Here is a 23268-nt window from a genome sequence, read left to right on the forward strand (position 1 = left end):
GTGATAGGCTATGTAAGTCTTTACGTAGCCTATCACGGCTGAATTCAGGGATGCAAATGGTGGCGGCTATGGCCGCCGCCATTTGCATCCCTGCTAGCCAGCGGCCAGATGTCCGGCTGCTGGCAGAGCCAGCCGGCGGCTCTGCGGAATCCCTGCGGAGCGGAGCCCGCCGGCCAGGATTCCAGGGGGAGGTGCAGAGCGCCTCCCCCCCGGTGAGGATTCCAGGGGGAGGGACAGAGCGCCTCCCCCCCCCAGCGGAACCCGGCGGAGCCAGGTAAGCAGGGTTTCGTACATCCCTACTCTGAAGGACTGGAAAACCCTCTGGAACAGATTTTCAGGTGGCACAGAGGGCTGAAGGAGAAGAGATGGAAAAAGTATCATTGACTAGTGGATGCCCACTAGTGCAACGTTAGATTTAACTCCTAGCTTAGTAGGTTTTCTGAGACCTATGCTATGTGAGAGCTGGGAAGAAGGCTGCCACAGATGAAAGGAGTGGCTGCCAATGATTGTAGATTAATTGTGGAGAACCCCATGTGGAATGGAGATTTATTTATCCTTCTAGGGAGTGTTCCTTATATTGCTGTGTTATGCTTTATTCTCACCCCTGTTTAGTGCTCAGCTGTTGTCAGAGCCTGACTTTCTGATACACCTTTGGCAACCTGACATGGACAAAGATCTCCATGAAGCTCTTTATTGCAGCAGATCAAGTTAACACATATCACCACTTTAGAGATCATGGTTCTTAGCTTTACCCATTTCTAATCCCACTATAAAACATTTACAATCCCACCATAAAGCTACCAGCACATTGCTTTGTTCAAGAGAGAGTTCCAAGGCCAGGACTCACTCAGAGTCACAGGCAAGGTACAAGTCCAGTATTATAGTACAAATCAGGAAACTCACAGTATAGAATTCAAACAGATAAGAATCCAAGGTTCATGATTTATCCAGGCAAGAAAGCCCTATGGGCATTTAAAACAATGTTCCCACCTTGGATAGCTCCTTTAGCTAGATGGCTTTGTACCTTTGATAGTTCCTTTAGAGTTCTGACTGGTTCTAACTGAAACCCAGAGCAGATTCACTGCCCCACTGACATCGGAGCCACCAGCCTCCACTGCATATCCTGCTTGTGGGCTCCCCAAAGGCAACTTGTTGACCACTGTGGGAAACAGGATACTGGACTTGATAGGCCCTTGGTCTTTTCCTGCAGGACTTCTTATGTTAGCTTTAATGTGGCCTGGACATGGGCTAGAAACATCAGAAATATCAATGCCTAAGAGAGGCTGTCTGATGTATTTTATATCATCTTACTGATGTGTGAGAACTTGAATGGGATTTTCCCTCTTTTTACACTGATGACAGCAAGAACAATTCATTCCTGCAGATCCATTATATTTTCTTTGCCAAAGAATTCACAAAAACCAACAACATTCTTTCCTCCCAGTTCAAAAGCTGCCTTCCAATAGATTTGCATGTGCACACTCACACTCCACATAAATCTCTACTCTATCAGGCCACCTTAAGGAAGCAAAATCACTTTTTAGAGGGCAGCTTTCCAGGAAGTGAAGTGATGGTGGCTCATCTTACACCAGCTTACATTTTACATGAACAGTGCAATCCTATACATGTCTATTCAGAAGTAAGTCCCACTGAATTTAACAAGGCTTACTCAAAGATAAGCGGAGGTATAGGACTGCCATCTAAATAACTTTTGCAGGGAGTGGGATTTATTCTTACTCAGATTCCTGGGCAAGTTGATGAACGGGCAACTAGAACACAAACCATTTCAGTCTTAAGTATTTAGATTTCCACCGATTAACAGCTCTATTGCTAAAATACTAAGGTTGTGTGAATCAGCAGATGCCAAGGTTCTCCGAATTTCACCTTGAAGCTCATTCTGATTCTGCTTGCATGGGAATGACTACTGGTTTTCAGTCCCACAGAGACCAAGCTCATAAAGGCAATGATGGGGCACCCATGGAAGGCTGAGATGTTAGTGGGAAGTAGGAACCCCTGAGTCCTGCACAGTGGAATGCAGTTCAAAAACAGAATTTGGAATGGAGGGCACTGAAGCAATGTCTCCCTGAATAACCCAGGGAAAATAAGAAACAAAGATAGAGGCAACGGAACTGAGAGGAAGGAGGAAAGTTAGCTAAGTGTTGGACGCACCTGGTTCAAGATCCCACAAAACCTAGCACAATGCCCTTGGCTCTTTTCTTGGCCACTGGGAGGATAAACCACTGAGCTTAAAAACAAAACCTTTACAGTTACACTACTTGCTTTGCACTGAGAGGCACAGGCCCCTTGGGTCCTGACACCCAAGTAATACATAATGTCAGTGGCCCCAATGTTGTGGTCATGTGTACACTGCAAAGGTCTCCAGGGAGTCTCAGAAAGCTGGCAGCATTCCAGCAAGGTTCAGCAGCACCACTAAGATGGCTGTTGCCTAAAACCAACAAAGGAATACATAATGATGTTGTCTGATCTCAGAAGCTAAACAGGGTCAGCCCTGGTTAGTAGTTGGATGGGAGGCCACGTGGGAATCAGGCTTCCTGCACTGAGCAGGGGGTTGGACTCGATGGTCTTGTAGGCCCCTTCCAACCCTATGATTTTGTGATCATTGTTGCTTTCAGGATGTGAAACTCTATCTCAGTATACAAAGCAGCAGACCTGAGCATACAAGGCAGCAAGGTGATGTACGCAAAGAGAGCAAAACTCTGGTCCTGGAAACATAAATTTGGCCCAGAGCATATGAACTAAATGTCACAATTTAGTAGGTTTGGAGTTTTCTAATTTAAAACGATGCATTCTTTTAAAATAGCTTGAGCATCACCTATTATTAAACAATGCACCAGCCAGAAAGGCAATACATGATAAGGTTGCTTCAGGAATTATTGCAGAGCTCTTTTTTTTTTCTGAGACACATAGTAGAGGTTCATAATGGGTTATGATGAGCCTATTCTTTCTCCTGGTACCACAATTTAGAAAGGACCTGATCATGAACACAGGTAATCCCAGACATCACAGGACTTTTCCAGCTCATCTCTACCCATGTAGTCTTCAAACAAAATGGACAAAGTGTGATGCTGAATTTGTTGGTAGTAAATAATAACTATCCGAATACTTGCAGTGCAACATTTAACAAAAACAACATTCAAAGTAACATTACTTGGACAGTTCCTTAGCATACCACACTCTTTGCAGAACACATCCATAAGTAACTATATGGATATATTACCTTATAATTTATAACTATATACCTTATAACTATATTACCTTATAATTTGACTTTTATTATTAATTCTACAGCCACGAATAACCACTCATACTAGCCACTTTGATTTTGTTTTAGGTATAGAAGTGCCAACGCCAAAGAGTGTTCAAACTACCGCACAATTGCGCTCATTTCACATGCAAGCAAGGTGATGCTCAAAATCCTACAAGCTAGGCTTCAGCAGTATGCGAACCGAGAACTACTGGAAGTACAAGCTGGGTTTCGAAGAGGCAGAGGAACTAGAGATCAAATCGCCAACATTCGCTGCATCATGGAGAAAGCAAGAGAATTCCAGAAAAACGTCTATTTCTGCTTCATTGACTACGCTAAAGCCTTTGATTGTGTGGACCACAACAAACTGTGGCAAATTCTTAAAGAGATGGGAGTACCACACCACCTTACCTGTCTCCTGAGAAACCTGTACGAGGGTCAAGAAGCAACAGTAAGAACCAGACACGGAACAACCGACTGGTTCAAAATTGGGAAAGGAGTACGACAAGGCTGCATATTGTCACCCTGCTTATTTAACTTATATGCAGAGCTCATCATGAGAAATGCTGGGTTGGATGAATCAGAGGTCGGAATTAAGAATGCCGGGAGAATTATCAACAACCTCCGATATGCAGACGATACCACCCTAATGGCAGAAAGCGAAGAGGATCTAAAGAGCCTCTTGTTGAGGGTGAAAGAGGAGAGTGCAAAAGCTGGTTTGAAACTCAACATTAAAAAAACGAAGATCATGGCATCTGGCCCTATCACTTCCTGGCATATAGAAGGGGAAGAAATGGAAGCAGTGACAGATTTTACTTTCTTGGGCTCCAAGATCACTGCAGACGGTGACTGTAGCCATGAAATTAAAAGACGCTTGCTCCTTGGGAGGAAAGCTATGGCAAACCTAGACAGCATAGTAAGAAGCAGAGACATCACCTTGCCGACAAAGGTCCGTCTAATCAAAGCTATGGTTTTCCCAGTAGTAATGTATGGCTGTGAGAGCTGGACCATAAGGAAGGCTGAGCGCCGAAGAATTGATGCTTTTGAACTGTGGTGCTGGAGAAGACTCTTACGAGTCCCCTGGACTGCAAGGAGGTCCAATCAGTCAATCCTAAAGGAAATCAACCCTGAGTGCTCATTGGAAGGACAGATACTGAAGCTGAAGCTCAAATATTTTGGCCACCTAATGCGAAGAGAAAACTCTCTGGAAAAGACCCTGATGCTGGGAAAGACTGAAGGCAAAAGGAGAAGGGGACGGCAGAGGATAAGATGGCTAGATAGCATCACCGATGCAATGAATATGAACTTGAGCACGGTCCGGGAGAGAGTGCAGGACAGGAAGGCCTGGCGTGCTATGGTCCATGGGGTCACAAAGAGTCGGACACGACTGAACGACTGAACAACAACAATGTTTTTTTTTTCTTTAATCTCTTACTTATGAGTAGTTTGATAGTGCAATCATCTGCACATCTACTGGGAAGTAGTCCTATAGAGCTCAATGGGACTTACTCCCAGGTAAGTGTTTATAAAATTACAGCCTAACTTGCATTATTAAAACTACCTTTGTGAGTAACAGTTGCAGGAGGAGATCTCAAGTTTGTAAACTTCATCAGCAGATAAACTCTTTGGATAACAACACCATATGAATGCCAATGTTATGTGTTAAAACATTCAAGGTGATCTTTTATTGTCTATTAGCATATTCCTTTTGTAGATCAATACTGTGGCCTGATGCACCCGAATTGTGCACTGATGGACAAATAAATCTCATGCTGTTACATCTTAATGCTACAGCAGCTACAGAGTAAATGAAATAGAGTGTAGAATAAGAGAATAATCAGATTATCATCCCTAAATTGTTATGCATAATTGTTTTGTATTTTACAGCAGTTGACTTTCATTTACTTGTGTTACACAAATAATATACTATCCAGTTTATGGATAAAAACATTAGTCAGTTGATTGCTTAAAAGATAACTTATAATGAATCCATGTTGTTTTATTCCACAGAAAACTGTAGGATGTTAAAGAAAATGGTGTCATTCTTTCCTATAAATAGGGCTATTCTACCTGCAGTGAAAAAATAAGCCGTTCTTTATAAATATTCACCTCAGATGCCTATTTAATGTGAAAATAAATGTTGTAAAAAAACCCAAACATATATAAAAATAAGAACATAAAAAACATAAAACAGGAAAATGGTTTTTAAAGCAACTAAATATAACCACCCAAGGTAGGAGGGCGGAGCCCCAGGACACCCAGTTCCCAAGCGCTGTCTACTCAGTATGGTGGCATATCCCATTATACTTTTAAAAGGTGTCATAAGATGCATGAAAGCTGAAATTATAACAGCATAATACTTATTTCTGGGGTAGGGGGACATGTAGGGCAAATCTCTATCAGAGGAGCTCACTTGTCTTCTTTTCAATAAGATACTCTTAACATTTTTTTCCCATGCCTGCACTGCACAAGTTATTCCTTACTAGTTATGCCCCCCCCCCGCCCCGGGTAAATTTGACTTGGCAATGGCAACAGTTCTGCATGCCTTGGCTAGATCACGTTTAGACTATTGCAATACATTCTGCATGGGGCTACCCCTGAGGAGTGTCCGGATACTTCAATTGGAGTACAATGAGGCAGCTTGGCTGCTAACTGAACCTGCCCAAGTATTAAGTTCTGTAGGAGAAGCCTTTTTGAGGGCACCATTACCCACAGAGGCCTGTTTGTTGGGCACGGGTGAAAAGGCTTTTTCCCGACGTTGCCCCCCCATGGAATGTGCTCCCTCAAGGACTATGATAGGACACTCTCTTGGCCTTTAGAAAGGGTGTAAAGACTCATCTCATCAATTTGACCTTTCAAAACACATAGTTTTAAATTTGCAATATTGTTACTGTTTTCACGCTCTTATTTTACTTCTCTTAAGGTTTTATTGTTTTAAATTGTTGTACTGTGCCTTCATGGCTTTTTAGCAGATACCGCAGTATACAAATGTCAATAACTAATAATACCAACAGATGACCTTCCCAGGGCTCAGTTCAGAACTGGCTTGCCTAAAAAGGGGTTGTTTGGGGCTACATTGAGACTGGGCCTGAATAAGCTCATTTTGAGCTTTGGCTCATTCCAAACTTCAGGTCTTGTCAAACTCTTGCTATCTATCAGGCACAGGATGAGGCCTGGAGGCTTCCCCCCCCCCAACATCTTTGTGAGCCCCCACCTCCCTTGGGGGACATGTTGCAAGGTGTGAAGATATCTAGACTCACAACCCACAACACTACCTCCTTTCCTTTTCTGCAAAGACATACCTGGTAGTGACGATGTTACGTCATGACAAACTGCAGCCATGGCCTTAATTAGATCTTTGAATGCTGCAGCAACAGCATCCTGGGCATCAGGATCCTTAGAAATTGTAGGTTCTAAGGTTTTTGGATACCAGGATTCTTGGGAATGGTAGTTTCTCAAGACTCTTCAGCCCTTACTACAAACCTCAAAGCCCTCAGAACCCACAGTGGTGCTGCGGCTAACTACAAGCTAAGCCTGAACTTCAGAAAAGTTTGAGTTTAATCATATGTAGCACAATATTTTGTACTCGGGACTTCCCATTCCATTTTTAGGCTACATTGTTTGCTCCATCAGCCTGGATACAGCCCATCAACCATGTATTTGGCCTGCCAGGTGCTTGTCTACACTGCAGTCCTCGATGGACTACAAAAGCCCCCAGAAACAGGAAGCTTATTGAGTCTCTGTTGGGTCACAAGTTGTGCAGACGTCTGTTAGGATGTGAGAGTGCACACTTATTTATTATAACAATATTGGGAGTAGCAATTGGACTCTCTGGATATATGTCTGGGCATACAAAGTAATTTAGGACTTCAACACTCCCTGCCCCTGCATACTTACTTGGAAACAGATCTCAGTGAACACAGTGGGATTTGCTTCTGAGTAAACATGCACAGAACTGAGCTGCACACTGATTTGTCTCTTATATTTACACTCAGCTCCATTTGCAATATGCCATTTTATAGTTGATTATTACTGCATATTATCATCACATGTTATTTGGATTAAGGAAATCCTTTTACTGGTGCACAATCTGTAGCACAATGTGAAATTAAAAAACAGGTAAGGTGGTTTTAATATATAAACATCTTCTAGGACACCCTGCTACTGGCATGAAAGTCATCATTCTGCACCTACTACTTCAAAGGGAGACTCTACTGGGAAACTGATGAACTGGGATTTGTCATTTAGATTTTATTTGATTAGGACTCCATTGAGCTCAAGGTACTCCGGGACTTTATCAACCCAAGTGCTGATAACTTACTGCAAACAGCAGAACGTTAGCTGGGTGGATGGCAGAGTTCAAAACAGGGCTTGCTAAAGGAAAATATACAGAGAAATCCTATGCATACTTACTCAGAAGTAAGTTGCACTGAGGTACCCAACCTTACTCTCAGATAAGCATCTGTGGGGTTTCAGCCTAAAAAGAGCAAATAAATGTCTTCCATGAGATACCATGTCTTCCCTCCTTGGTGGATGCGACACCTGCCTTGCAGCAATCTCCTATAGCAATATGATTATGATCTCAGTTCTCTGAATACCTGAATCACCACACCTGTCCCACTCTATTAACAGTTGGTCTATAAGAAGCAGCTCATGTCTGCACACGAACTTTCACCTTATTTCTCCAGTTGGCTGGATGTTTAGTGGAGGCTTCCTGTTGTAGGGATGTCAGAGAATTCCGCCACGGATCTCGGTGAGGCTGAATGCCAGTGCATTTGGCCCCCCGAACTCCGTGGCGTAATGGCCTTCCACCCCCCCGTCACCCCGCGGATCCCCCCTGGGACAAGACTTACCTGTGGCGGATCTTCTGGGTGGCGGCGGCAGCGGCGGCTCCAGCGGCGGCGGCGGCACCTGGTCTTCCGACCGGCCGCCGCCACCACCATTTGCAGTCTTGTAAAAAAAAAAAAAAGATGTGATAGGCTACGTAAAGATTTACGTAGCCTATCATGGTTGGGTGGGTTTAAAAAAAAACCCCGCGTACGCAAATGGCGGCGGCCAGGGCCGCCACCATTTGCGTTCCTTATTTTTGCCGTCTTAATCTACGTAAATATTTACGTAGATTATGATGGTGAAAATAAAGGGGAACGTAAATAGCGTAGCAGGCGCTATTTGTGTCCATTTTTGATTCGCGGTTTTAGCCTACATAAATATTTACGTAGGCTAAAACAGTGAATCAAAAAGGGATGCAAATAGTGCCCGCTACGCTATTTGCATTCCCCTTTATTTTCGCCATCATAGTCTACGTAAATATTTACGTAGATTAAGACGGCAAAAATAAGGAATGGAAATGGCGGCGGCCGTAGCCGCCGCCATTTGCATACGCGGTTTTTTGTTTTTACCCAGAGCCCTCCACGGCCGGAAATCCGGCTGCAGACGGCTCTGGCCTGGCTGGGCCTGTCCGGCTGCTCCGCAGAGCTGCCGCGGAGCACAGCTGGCCGTGGAGGATTCCAGGGGGAGGAACGGAGCACCTCCCCGCCGGCGAGGATTCCGGGGGGAGGGGCGGAACGCCTCCCCCCCCATCAACATAATCCGCGAAAGGTAAGTGACTTTCATACATCCCTATCCTGTTTTCTTTCATATCTCAATTTAAAACCTGTCTCTTCTCCATGAAGCTTTTGATTTAATCTCATCTCACACAACTCCACCTTCAACGAAGGCTAAGTGATGAGCCTCCTGCACTTGCTTACATCCAGAAGCAGCAGGACCACCCAGAGTCCAGGGGAAGAGACTATACATCACCCCCGGCCCCAATTGTCTCTGCTGGAGCTCTAAGAACTGCACCAAAATAGAGGAGCGAGGGCATAGGAGAGATCAGTGGCTGCAGGTTGTAAGAAACGTCCTGGCTATTTTCTGTATCTGACTCTTTGGGGGGAAGTGGTTATTAGATGTTTGTTTGTTAATGCCTCAGTGCATTGGAAAGGTCTTTGGTTTATGCATTACTGCTTAATATAAATTGATAATTGATGCCTATTTTGTAATTCAGAATGTTAGCATTAATGAAATGAAGTAAGGCGTATGCATTACTGATTAATGTCAATTGATAATTTATACCTATTTTGTATTTCAAAATGTTGTGTTGGCATTAATGAAATGAATTGTTTGGGTTGTTGTTGTAATTATGCATGATTCCACTGGATGTATTGATATGCATTGTTGTTTCTGTATTGCTGTTCTTGTGTTCTGAGCCACTTTGGGCCCATTGTGTGGGAAAGTGGCATGTAAATTAAAAGTGGAGGTGGTGTTGCTGCTGCTACTGCTGATGCCCTGTCATTCTGCTTCTCCCTTCTCTGCCCTTTCTCTTCTTTGCCATCAGAGCAAGCCTGGCACCCTGCCTCTCTATCCAAACCCCTATCCAGTCTACCGGGAAGGATGCAGGAGGTAAGTTGCTAGTTCTCTGCTGCCTCATCCCTAATGACCAGAAATAAGATGCACAGCAAACGTGTAATCATCATGCTGCTGGAATCATCTGTCCATGTGCTTTCCTTTGCTCAGGTTCAATGCTGGCTCCAGGCTTCTGAGGGCCCTTGGGCAAGACACCCTCAATGGGCCCCCTCCCTCACCGAGTCTACCTTCTCACTGCTGTTGGCACCACCTGCTATTGTTCCTTGGCCTCTTTGTCATCACTTGCTTGCTTGACTGGCAGAGAGCCAGTGTGCAGGTAGGCAGTGGCATCCTCCTTCTCACCACCGCCGTTGTCTGGGCCAGAGCCAAGTGAACAAGCAGGTTACAATGGCGAAGAGGAGGAGCAGGTCCAGGGGCCCATTGTCAGTGGGCCCCTGCTAGAGTGTTGGGCCGACTGTGCCTGCCCTTGATGTCATCCCTGCCCAGACTCTGGCCCCAACAACCCCTCAAGTTGCATCAGGCTGCACGTTCACAGAAGCAACAGGTGCTAAAGTAAAGGGATCTTCATGGACTTTGTTTGGTTCCTCGGTCTCTCCAGTCACCAGCCCCCAGCCCTGATGATGTCTGCAGCTGCCTCTTCTGTGTCACCCGCTCCTGCAGTACTTTGCGATGGTGATTAGCTACCAGCTGTCTCCTGTAATGTTTTTATTATTATTTATTGTGCTGTGCATCCATCTAAGAATTGGCTACTGACGACAGCGAGGAGAAGCCTGGGCGCGGGAGAGGGCGCTGGGCAGCGCGGCGGGGCCGCCGGCCGGGGCCCCAAGGCACGCCTGGCCCGGGGCGGGGGGAGCCCCGCAGGCGGGGGCGCGCTGGGCAGCGCTAGCGGGCGCCCCTAGAATAAAGCCAGCCTAGGAAATCCACCAGGTGGGCGTGAGCGGCTCGCGTGAGGTCAGCGGCGGGCGGGCCAATGACTGGCGCGCTCGGGAGCTGCCTGCTCTTGGCGTGGAGCTGGTGGGGGCGGGGGAGCCCGAGCTGGATGCTGCTCGTCGAGCGGCGGCAGCGGCGGCTCGGACATTCCGGTAGTAGGCACGGAGCGAAGGCGGGAGTCGCCGGGCGGCCGCGGGTGCTGTGGGGACGTGACCGGGGGAGAGGCCGGTGGAAGGAGAGAGGAGGAGGACTGGGGTCTCTCGCGCGTTCCCTCCCTGGAGAAGGAGGCAAAGGGCGCGAGCAGGCGGCGCGGGAGCGAGGAGGAGCGTTTGCCTCCGGCGGCGCACAGGTGCAAACGGAGCCCGGCTGCGGGAGTCGCTCGGAGCCCGCTCGGGAAGCGAAGGACCCCCTGCCTGGAGCTGGCGCTCGCCTGAGGGGGATATAGGGGCTGCCTGGACCCTGCCGTCTGTGGGGAGCGTCGCCCTGCCTGCCTGGACGCGAGTGCGCGGAGCGTCCCGCCTCAGCCAGCCAGGTAAGGAAGAAGAGTCCCCTTCGGAGTCTTCCTCAGGGAGGCGCTCCGGGAGACCTCGCCGCGCGCGCCGCGCCCGCCTGCCCGCCTGCTCCTCGCGCTCCTGTTGGGCTGCCAAAGTTTCTGGCAAGAGTCACGCGAGGCGAGCGAGCGAGAGCGACGGTGCCAGAGGCGGCGGCCGCGGCAGTCGAAATCCAGGCTGGGATGGAGGGCCCCCCCCCCCCCGCGCGCCTCCTCAGAGATCGGAAAGCCGGGGGTGGCGGGACGCCCACTGAGCCGGGATGCCTGGTCAGAAAAGACGGTCCTCTTGAAAGGCTGGAAGCGGCGGAGGGAACGAGAGAGCCGCTTTACTCGGGCACCCCAGTCCGCTTGTAGTCCCCCCCCCCAACACACATAACTCCCCGCTTCCCTAGTGACATTTGAACTACCGGAGAGAGCAAGAAGCCCAACGGAGGGCGTCGTGTGTGTGTGTTTCACCCCCCACCCAGCGTATCTTGCTGGAGTAGGTGTGGTGGGGATCTCGAGAGCTCAGGGAAATCGGCGATCTGGGTAGAATATGGCTCGACTTCTTTGGTGTAGTGCTTTGTGGTTGGGGCGGGGGGGGAGCGCGCAGGGTGTCCGAGGTTATCTGTGCACTCCTTCTGTTAACGCTGGTGCTAAGGCTACAGCGGAAACGGCAATCCCCGCACAGTCACTTCTTCTAGAGCAGTCTCCTGGGTGTGCTCCAGAGGCTGTGCTAATACTGAGTAGCGCCTCTCTAGATTGCAGCCTTTGTATCATTCCGAGGGCTACTGGCTTCCCAAGGAACGCAAATCCAATATGTGCCCCAATTATTTTGGCAGGAACAACATTTTATTAGTTCAGTTCTTACTTAACCATTGTTCTCCCTGGGACAGAGTGAAACAATTTAGAATAACTACCACCTTTATATTTCATGCTCATAGTTGCTAATACTGATTAGAATCCACCATTTATTCCATAAGCATTGCTTCCCCCACTCCCCCAATTGTGACCGACAAGATGATGTTAAGGGGCGACTAATCTGCCAAAAGTGATGGCTGTGTGCTTGGGAAAGTAGGAAACTCTCTTTCAAATCCACCTGGTGTGATTTTAATGTATTTCAGGGATCAGATAATCTGTGTGGCACATTTGTACAAACAAAAGTGTCTTACCTGAGCAGTACCCTCCCTGTATCTTTATATGTAGTAGGTAGTGATTACTGAAACATCTGGAAGGAAAGGAGAGAATAGTTCTCTATTTACTGTGAATGACAAACAGAGGCAGAATGGATTTGTTTGTGGACTTGAATAGATTATGTACGTTTTCAGACTTGCACTATGTACAGTGTAAATTTAAATTGCAAGCTGGATGGCAAAGTGCCTAAGAGACTTAACAATGAATAGGGAAGTCCCTAGTTGAAATCTCTCCTTTGCTATTCTCCCTCTCAGCCTCTGCCCATATATATATATATATTACCTTTCAGGGTTGCTGTAAAGATTATGTATGAGAAGAACTCTGAATATATGGAATATCATTTTAGATATTCATATGTTTGTATCAGTACTTAGCATTAAGAAAGTGCTTTCACATGGTGCTTTTGTATGTGGCTCACATACATGATCTTCTTGTAAACCTTAGAAGAACCCTGTAAGGTAATCAGTGTTATTGCGGAAGTCCAGTACTGGTGGTAGCAATTATGACGGCTAGCAGACTTGTCTTTCTGTTTGCCATTTGCACCTTCCTAAACTCATACTGCTTCACCTTTCCTAGTTGCTTGCCCAATATGATTTAATGCAAAAGTCCTTCTCCTGTTAACAGACTCCCACCCCAAGTGTCACAATGTATGTCCATGCAGATTCACACTAAAAGATTTTTGTGAACAGTGTGTAGTACACAAACTGTACTTTTCTGCTGCAAATAGCCTTTTTCAAGACACTGAGTAAGTTACTTCTAAAAATCTGTACTTACAGCATTTAGTTCTGATTACATAAATCTGCATCAAAAATCTCCAAATAAGTTCATATATACAGGGATCTTGCCATGTTAACTTGTTTATCCATCCAAATATTCCTTGTGGGCAAGAATTACTTTGATCTCATTTTCAGTTTCCCCCTTCCTCTCACCATTAAAAGACATCCGAACTATCCAAGGATAAAGAATTCTCAGACACAACACTTAGCAAAAATTGTCTGTGTGAGTGTGTTTAAATAAACAGCTTGGCTGCTGCAGTCTATGGGTACTTTAGTTGTGTGTGTGTGTGTGTGTTACATAGCATTGCTTATGACCCAAAGTGGCACTTCACAGTGTTCATCAGCTTGAAACATCAAAGTGACTGAATAATGTGCTGCAGTTTGATTTTGTTTGCATCTGGATATTTAATTGAACAGTGTGTTTGGTTTCCTTAAAATCTTTTGGAATAAAACTGGAGCATGAGATGTTATTGATACTTATGGCCAGCTCTGTTACTTTGAAAAAAAATGTGTCCTAAGCGCTTAGGCATACTAGCTATTCATGGTAGCAAGTCATAGTGTCTAAGTGATACCTCTGGATTTTCGTATGCCTTGCCTGACCCTCTCCTATGTTTTATCCCCTTAAAAAGGATAAGAGTAATTACAAATTGTGTAATGGAAGGGTTCATTGCTTCAGGGTTCTGTTCATATGTTGTGCATGTGGAAATATTCTTTTGGTCTACTGATTTGAATTAATAATCATTCCAAATACTTGTCTTGTCCAGTTGGGATAGCTTTATATCCATGTCAATTGCAATACTCCTTGAATTTTGAGAGATTTTAACATTTATTTACCTGTGCCAGTCTCTAAAAACTGTAGTTCTGTATTAATTTATCACATAAGATATATCTCTAGGAGACCTTACTTCTATTTCTTTGTTTTATGTTTTTCGTATTTATGACTTGAGTTTATCTTTTGGCACAGTAACTATGTGGGGAAAAAAGTGTGACAGCTAACGGAGTTCAGAATTGTATTCTTTCATTTGGCATTGGTTTGCTATTCCAGTCTAATTCTTTATTAATGAGACTAGGAAGGATATCAATCTTATTAGATCTTGTAAGGGTGTGCAACTAGAGACCCTTACAAGGAGGATAAAAACAAGCAAGATATATGTGTTTTTTAAGGTCTTGTTGAATGACAATACTTTCATTCATAATTACTGTGTTGTTTCAAAGCACAATATTTTTTTATTTTCCTAAATTTTAATAATACTAAACAAGTTAAATGTCCCTCTTTCATCCTTTTGTAAATGAATACATTTTGAAGACTGTTTCCAAATGCTATTGATGCAAAGAAAACAACATTTTGCCACTAATCCTGTTACTTTAATCCCATTTTTTGAAAAAAAAAAAAAGCAATCAATAGAGATATCCAAACCAGAGTTTCTAAAACATATATTGAATTGTTGCACCTGAATTTCTTGTGATCAATACAGTTTGCATATAGATGGCTTATATCATAGCATTCTCCTATATTTCCCCCCAGTTGTATGATTCAGACTAGCACGTTGGCTAGCTGATGGGAAGATTTCTTCCAATATAGCGTGTATCCCACCACTGGATCCCATGCAAGCTCAGTATTTTCATGGAACTCATGAAAAGGGATCTCAAAACAAGTCTGAGAATGTGAGCAGCCCTAGGTCAAATTAAGTGGAATTCATGGGGATAGGGAGCAAAGGAAAAATATATATTGTGAATTGTGGCTAACAAGCAGTCTGCTTCCACAAATGTGGATGATATAAGCAAAGCTCCCTAGTAGGAGTCAATAGATCAGTCTATTTTCAGTCCCCAGTCACTTTTGCATGTGGTCACTCATAAGTGCATTCTGCCCTGTTTTCACATGAATCTGTGATTTAAAAAAAAATACAAGAAAATTTTCATTTAAAAACATCTTTAAATACATATTTTAACACATTTTATCTCAAAATACATGTTTTAATACTTATTTTGAGCTGAGAACTGTGTCGTAACATTCAGAGAAGTGAAAAATCCAAAGGATAGCAAAGTTTTAATCTGCACATTAGTCCAGGAAACACAGACTGGGTTAGTTTGTATTGCAATTCATAAAGATAGAACTCCTCAACCATCCTTACTCCGTAGTACTTGCTGCTCAAGGCATCCAAGTCTGCCCAAGCATTGAAAAGCAGTAATATGTATAGACTGACCTAGTTTGCACTGTAATGTTGCATAATTATGACTTCAGTTCTGTGCACGTATGTAAGGGACTCAGTGAACTCAGTGGAACTTAACTTCTGAGTCAACAAGTACAGGATTGTGCTGTACAGAAGTAATCCGGAAGTTCTGAACTACAGTGCAATATGTTTACAAGATTCCTTCTCAATCCTACAAAATGACATGCATGCCCATGTTCTTGTTGAGTACCCATGTAGGCATTTCACATTGACTTTATTTCCCACCCATGTGCAAAGTCAAGGTGGAAGTAGTGAGGTTGGTATATTGCATGTGAAACAAACTGAGCATCGTTACTGGTAAAAACATCCTTTCTGATGTTACATGGTACATTGCATGCCCTCATGTAACTTTTATAAGAAAGTATAGGATACTGAGGAATGTAGAGTAAGGTGTACATAATTACATCTGATCAGCATGATATGTCTCAGATCTTGTAATCATGATAATAAAATTGATAGTACTCTGTGTTCCAATGCTAGTATTTCTATACTGTTTCTTAAAGCATTTGATTCCTGATCTGTTTAATTCTAGCTAATCTTGTTCAATAAATAATGATAACAAATGTATTAACACTGTTCCACAAGATAAAATATAAATAAGTCATCAAACTGATTAATATTACCATTTCTGGTTTTGCTTTGATGCAGTGAACAACTTTTAAACATTTTAACAACAGTGGTTCAACATCTTTTAATTTTGCCCAAGTATAGAAGAGTTGCCAGGATGTACTGATTTCTGATTTGGAGGTGAAAGGAGGAAAATTACTTGACCATAGAGCAGAACAAAACTGACTTTTTTCCATGTCAAAGCTAGAGATATATGAAACTTCCCTGTGACCTTCACTAGTCTTAACTGAGACTTCTTCACCTTTCCTAGAAATTCTTCAGAAATTTTGCCTGGGGTGAAAACACTACAAATTTAAGGCACAATCCTATGCGTTGTGAGACAGAAAAACATCCTACAACTCCCAGCATTCCCCAACCAACATAGCTGACCAGGGAATGCTGGGAATTGTAGGACATGCATAGGGTTGCACCTTAATTTCATTTTTACTTGAAATTACAGTGGCAGTGGCTGTCCAAACTGACCCAAAAATGGTTGTATGAATAAGTCTGCACTTGGCTTCTAAAGAGAATTAGAAATGCCAGTATTTGCATATGTAAATATACTGGTCACATCAGTCCCAGATATTTTGTTTATTTAAATTTATATTCTGCCTTTTGGTGACATTTTCAAAGTGGTGAACCAAATCAGTATTGCATAAAGCAATTTCACCAAATCAGATTATAATAAACATTTTTTTATGAAAAATCATAATGATCTGATAGAAAATGGAAGACTGAGGCTGAATCTACACATAGCAGTTATACCATTATCATAACTATTGGTACACAACACCTGTGGGCACCAGTAGTTATGATAACGGTATGACAATAGTATAACTGCTATGTGTAGATTCAGCCTGGCTTCTCCCTCTACCGATGGACATTGATATTGTCATGTGACCATAGCAGGAGTGTCAAACATTGCTATCAGCATACCTAATTACATTAACACATGAATGTACTTGCAGCATTGGTGTGGCATCCATACTGATATTGTACTGTAACATCAGTTTATATCCTACATACCTGTAATAACAAAGGTTCTGGCTGCAAGGTTAATCTTCTGCATATAGAGAGACTTTGTTTTTTTTAAAGAGATTGTGGGTGTAACTACTGTACCAATAGAGTGTGTGTGTGTGGTAATAAATTCCTGTGCATTCTAGCCTAGTGTTCATATTGCCACCACTATGCCACTAATGCAGTGAACTGCCTGAGCCCTACCAAAAGGAGTTTTTATGTCTAAGTGCTTATGGCTGTGTCTGTCCTTGGTATGAAGTTATACAAAGCAGTCAGTTTCCACAGCAGATTGCAGAGAGAGAAAGCACATTCTGTTTGGCTCTAACTCTACTTCCTTAAAATGAATGGGCAAGAAGATTTATTTTGCATCAGGTGCAAAATGCCCAAGGCAGGCAAGACTTAAGGCTGTTCAATGTGTTCTTTAACACACTACTATGCATATAGTCAGTTCAGGAAAAACAGTAAAATTATATATTTTTTCTGCTCTTGCTTTTCTTAGATGTTCCTACTAAACATTTTGAGGATGCTAATATTAGCTCTTGCAAGTAATGGAGAGAAACAATGTCTGAAAAACTGGTTGCAAGGTAATTTAATCAACATAGCTGAGTAGGGTTCACTTGCAAGAGTGGCTCTAGAGATTCAGGAGATGAAGGGACAGTCCAATAACCTTTAAAAGCAAATGGTTGTTAGGTTTTTATTTCCATTGTTAGAGGAAGAGAGGCAAGTGCTTCTGTAACTAGGAGAAGGAAAGGTAATATGTTTAAACCGAGCTCATCTTTCTACTTGGAGCTGCCATTTTAAATTTCCCACAGTGACCTGGACATTATGGGCTAATTTGCACTACATAATGCTACATTAGGGGCATTTTGGGAAATTTAAAATGGCAACTTCAAATCATCTGGCACTAGCGGTCACAGTGCTACTGCCGGATACTTCTGCCAGGTAAGACTTGCACAAGTTTCCTAGCCTGATTTCAGGTCATTTTCACTTCCTACTGCAGTCCCATACAACATAACCCACACTGGGGGGGGGGGACCCACTGGAGATGCTTTTCAGATGGTGCAGGAGGGTGAGGGGGAAGAAAAAGATCAGTTATGTGAGCTGCCTTTCACTTGTTCAACCATTGCATATGATTGGGTTTGGACTGTTAGAGGGGGGAAACAACGCAGTATGGATTGTTTCCCCCACTGCTGCATGTGCTGGTTGTGTAACCGGCATTTCCCTAATTATCCATGCTGTGTTGTGGGTTGCCTTGCCTCGTCATCTGAATCTAGCACATCGCATGGCAGGGTTGACTTCTTACTCACCACCCATGGCTTGCAGTAGGGGTTGTGAGGTGAGTGAGAAGCCACCCTTCAGTGCTGCATACCAGGTTTGGATGACACAGCCCACAACATGGCATGGATAATTAGGGAAATGCTGGTTGTGCCACCAGCATCCTCAGGGGTGGGGAAAACAGTCCATACTGCATTGTTTCCCCTGCTGATTGTCCAAACTCAGCCTATGACTCTTTAAATCAGTGTAGATTTACCGGAGAGCCAGTGTAGTGTAGTGGTGAGAGTGACGGACTGGGAGCCGGGAGATCAGGGTTCTAGTCCCCACTTGGCCATGGAAGCTCACTGGGTGACTTTGGGCCAGTCACAGACTCTCAGCCCAACCTACCTCACAGGGTTGTTGTTGTGAGGATACAACGGTGAGGAGGAGGATAATGTAAGCCGCCTTGAGTTCCTTGCGAGAGGGAGAAAGGCGGGGTATAAATGCAAAAATAAATAAATAAATAAAATAAAGTAGTGCTATCAGGTCCCCTGATAGCGTACGGCTAATGGCGGCCCCCATAGGGAGCCGCCATTTGCGTTCCTTATTTGGTCGCTGTAGTCTATGTAAAGATTACGTAGACTACGGCGAAAATAAGGGCAACGCTATTTGCGTTGCCCTTATTTTCGCCGTAGTCTACGTAGAGATTTACGTAGACTACAGCGACCAAATAAGGAACGCGAATGGCAGCTCCCTATGGGGGCCGCCATTTGCGTATGTACGCGCTTTTCTTTTTTTTTGGAAATAGCCCACTACGCTATTTGCGTTCCCCTTGTTTTCGCCGTAATAGCCTACATACATATTTACGTAGGCTAAAACGGCTAAAAATAGGGAAAGCAAATGGTGGCTGCCATAGCCGCCGCCATTTGCATAAGCCTTTTTTGGGGGGGGGTTGCCGTGATAGGCTACGTAAATACTTACATAGCCTATCACGGCCTCTGCAGGGACGCAAAAGGCGTCCCTGCATTAGCCGTGATAGGCTATGTAAGTATTTACGTAGCTTATCATGGCTGTGATGAAGAAGCGAATGGCGGCCGCAGGGTGGCCGCCATTCGCAAGTCAGTGTGGACGGCAGCAGGTAAGTGCTCTGTTTCGCGCACCTTTCATGGGGCGGGGGGGCAGGGGGGATTCGTTCTGCCATGGATTTCGTTCCACCATGGAATGCACTGGCATTCGGCCTCACCGAGATCCGTGGCAGAATTCTCTGACATCCCTACTTAGGATATGCGGCCCTGGTGAAAGGAAGGTCTTTTTCTATTGTGGGAGGGTGGGCTGCCTGAAGTGCCTTGTGGTTAGGTATATACCGAAATTGTGTTTCAGTTTGCAAATAATCTGAACTTGCCCTCTTCGCAATCCCATTGAAAACAGGAGCACATTTTTTAGAAAATGTTTGCACATTCCTGAATACGTGATTGCATTTGAAAATTTGAAAATGGGTTGTTTTTAATGCACGCTTTGAAATACCTTTAAAAAAATATTTTCACATTTTATGCAGGGGGGGAAGTGTGCACCTTTAAAAAATGTGCAAAGAAATACGCACATTTCCCATTCAAAAATGTGCACTTTTCCAATTTGAACAAACCAAAAAACACATTGCAAATGAAAATGAGAGTCAAGGCCAATCTACATTACAACTTCAAACTGGTTTCAAACCTGTTTTTAGCAATTACAGCTACCAAATACAGGAATTCTGGGAATTGTAGCTCTAGGAAGAGGGGCCGCTTGGGCAGGGGACAGGGGTCTCTAGCAAAGAATTCTCAGTACCCTCATGAAACTGCAGGATCCTTTTAGATAAACTGGTTTGAAACCAGTTTAAAGTTGTAATGTAGATTGCCCCTGTCAAAATGAGCTTCAGAGTGAAGTTTGGAGAATTTTGGCAAGCTCGAACATTCCTTGTTCTCCCATCCCTGCTTGTGGTTGTCCTACCTTTTCTTTGTGGGATAGATTTGGGATTAGAGATAGGTAAGAAGTTCATTTGAGTTTGTTTTTTTTAGAAGAACTTAACCAAAATCTGCATTTTTTTCATAAATATTAGTTTCATAAATTTCATGAATTTGAGATTTTAAAAAAGCAATCCAGAAGAAAATGAAACAAATTTGTCTATCTAGACAGAGGGCTTTGAGTTTTTAGCTTTTAGCTCTGAGTTTGAATTCCTGTGTATTCGGTCATGTTTGTGGTGAATTAGGGTTGCCACCTCTTTTTTTCTGTCAAACTCCTCATCTTTAAGAATGACATGGCAGGCAAGTACAACATGGCTCTCCATGCTGGAAATACATGTTGAATTTGGCTGCTGAAGATAGGTGAGAATTTTGTTCGGTTTGTTTTTTAGAAGAACCTACCAACGTTTGCAAATTTCTTCATAAATGGGATGGAAAGTTGAGATTTAAAAAATTGAAACATGGAAGGAAATGAAACTGACAAATTTGCCCACCCCTAATTCATATCCCAGTTATTCCATCTGGAAAAAGTGGGACTCTGTTTGAGTAGTGATACAGTATGCTTGGTTGGAGGCTTCTGCTAAAGGTTGTTCAATTTTGTTAGTCATCTTCCCTCTTTTGCTGGTAGTTTGATGTAGGTAGGGATGTCAGAGAATTTTGACACGGACTGCAGTGAGGCCCCCTCGGATTCTGTGGCGGAACGGCCTCCCCCACCTCACGGAATCCCCCTGGGACAGAACGTCCTGAGGCTCTGGTGGCGGTGCTGGCTCCGGATGGTGTCCTGGCTGCTTACGAGCTGCTGCAGCCGCAAATGGCAGCCATCGTAGCAGCTGCCATTTGCGTCCTTGTACTAAGCCATGATTGGTTACGTAAATACTTACGTAGCCTATCACGGCAAAGAGCAGGGATGCAAATGGCGGCCGCTATGCCATTTGCATCCTTGGAGTAAGCCATGATACTATGTAAGTATTTACGTAGGCTGTCACGGCAAAAGGCAGCCACGCAAATGGCATAGCGGCCGCCATTTGCATGGCTGCCTTTTGCCGTGATAGGCTACGTCAATACTTACGTAGCCTATCATGGCTTACTGCAAGGATGCAAATGGCGGCCACTACAACGGCCACCATTGGCGGCCACAGCAGCCCAGCAGCGGCCGGCAGCTCCGCAGAGCCGCCGCGGAGCAGAGCCAGCCAGGGAGGATTCTGGGGGGAGGGACGGAGTGCCTCCCCCCCACCGCAGATTGACCAGCATGGAGCCAGGTAGGGATTTCGTACATCTCTAGATATAGGTGAGGCATCTTGTTTTTAGGTTTGTTAATATGAATGTCATAATGTGGGTATAATGTTGATATTATTGGTGTTGGATGTTTTTAACTGACTTATTGTTAGTTTTATGATCATTAACATTTTTGATAAATTTTGAATGAACTATAATTGTTGAACTGTCAATGTTGTATTGTAGTGTATTATAATTTGTATTATGGCTATTGCATTTAAATTGTCTGTTCTACAAACTGCTTTGAGCACAATGTATTTGTGGAAATCTAGTGTATAAATGAAAAGACTATGACAGCATAGCATGCAGCAGAGGGCTCCAAAGAAGACCTTCTCCTTCAGGCAAATGATGCTGGCAGCATAATTTCCCTCCAGGAATCTTGGGGCTGAACTACAGATTCCACAATTCCCAGTGGGAAATGATACTCCCATCTTCTTTGAAGTCCTCCATCACCTGCTATCCTGTTCCCCTTTCCCATGGTGAGGTTTCCCTCTTGGGATTGGAGGAAGGGGCTAGGTTTTCCTCTTTGGGGGTAGCAGCTGACAGAGGGCTTGAGGGGTGTGATAGAACTGAGTTGGTGGGCTGTTCTTGCCTCAGTTCTACTTGCAAGAATTCAGTTCTGCTTGCAAGAATTCAAGCTGCTCATGGTAGGCTGTTACTGCCTCAATTCTACTTGCAAGAATTCAAGCAAGAGTGGACCATAGAAATCTACCTTATACCTGGGCCCTTATATCTACATGGGGCTTTTACTCCAGGGCGGGTGCGAGTCGAGGTCCCTCGTAATAGATGACACAGTCGCGACTTCACAGCCATCCATGGTTTTCCCTTGGAAAAAGTGGAGTTCCAAGGAGTCATTTTACCGCAATTTTGGGGGGTTGCTGGAGATTCCCCCGTGGTTGTGGGCTGTCTGTTCCTTCCCCGAACTGACTTCGCATCTTACAGTGGTCGTGTTGTAGATGTGTGTGGTGCCTGTGTCACTCTGTGATGTCCCTTTGCTCCCCCATCCCTTTGCAGCTGTACATTTACAGAGGCACAGAGGAGCGTTTTCATTTATTTAATCACACTTTCGCACATTTTTGCAGCTTCATATCTTGGACTCAGTACCCAAGGGCTGGGGAGGGTCTTGGGAGAGGAACAACATCGCTCCGGGCACCATTTCGGAGTGATGGCTAGGCACGTAGCACTCACGTTTGTGAGTGTGAACCATTGCGAGAGCCTCAGGCTGGGGAACTGACAAACTGATGGTGCGGAAATGAAGGAGCACTGCACAATACACCCAATTTTTACCTAAAACAGGGTCAGAAAGACACAGCAGAGCCCCTCAAATATAAAACAGCCTCTGAAGTGTCGCACCCCCACACTCAAGGGACTGCACAGCTGAGCATTTCAGTATAATGGCAAAAAAAGAGGACACAGCAAGTCTCTTAGGAAAGCACGCAGTACATCGTGAGTGTATTGCAGGGCATGGTGATTCGAAGCTGCATTGTTGCGCATTGCGACGGGGGTGGGTCAGAGAGGTGCCATATAGATGGGGCCCTGGTCAGAGTATTTGTCCCTCTAGTCTGGTATTGTGTTCCCTGCCGGGCAACAGCTCACTAGGGTCTCAGGTAGAGGTCTTTCCCATTTGCTTACTACCTGATCTTTTTAAACTGCTGATGCTACAGATTTTGAGCTAGGACCCTCTGCATACAAACCATGTGTGTTACTATTAAGCTGTGGTCCCTCTCATATGAAGTGCTTACATAGTTGAGTACCCCTGCTTTGAATTCTTGCCTTGCGCCTAAGGGCAAAA

General features: G+C 44.4%; 1 protein-coding gene across 4 annotated transcripts in view; it reads left to right on the top strand.

The window, feature by feature from the left end:
- The first annotated feature begins 10674 nt into the window (after positions 1-10674).
- The window catches only part of CHRM3 (cholinergic receptor muscarinic 3), a 476802-nt gene continuing 464208 nt past the window's right edge, over positions 10675-23268 (top strand). The window contains exon 1 of one of the 4 annotated variants that reach the window (XM_084832236.1): positions 10675-11129. The gene's annotated coding sequence lies outside the window, so the exon portion shown is untranslated. The remainder of the gene's footprint in view (positions 11130-23268) is intronic. The other 3 variants (XM_084832244.1, XM_084832260.1, XM_084832251.1) reach the window with 3 other exon arrangements.

The sequence above is a fragment of the Heloderma suspectum genome, chromosome 1, assembly GCF_057233095.1.
Source record: "Heloderma suspectum isolate Gila_16-S chromosome 1, 16-S_ref, whole genome shotgun sequence".
NCBI classification, from domain to species: domain Eukaryota; kingdom Metazoa; phylum Chordata; class Lepidosauria; order Squamata; family Helodermatidae; genus Heloderma; species Heloderma suspectum.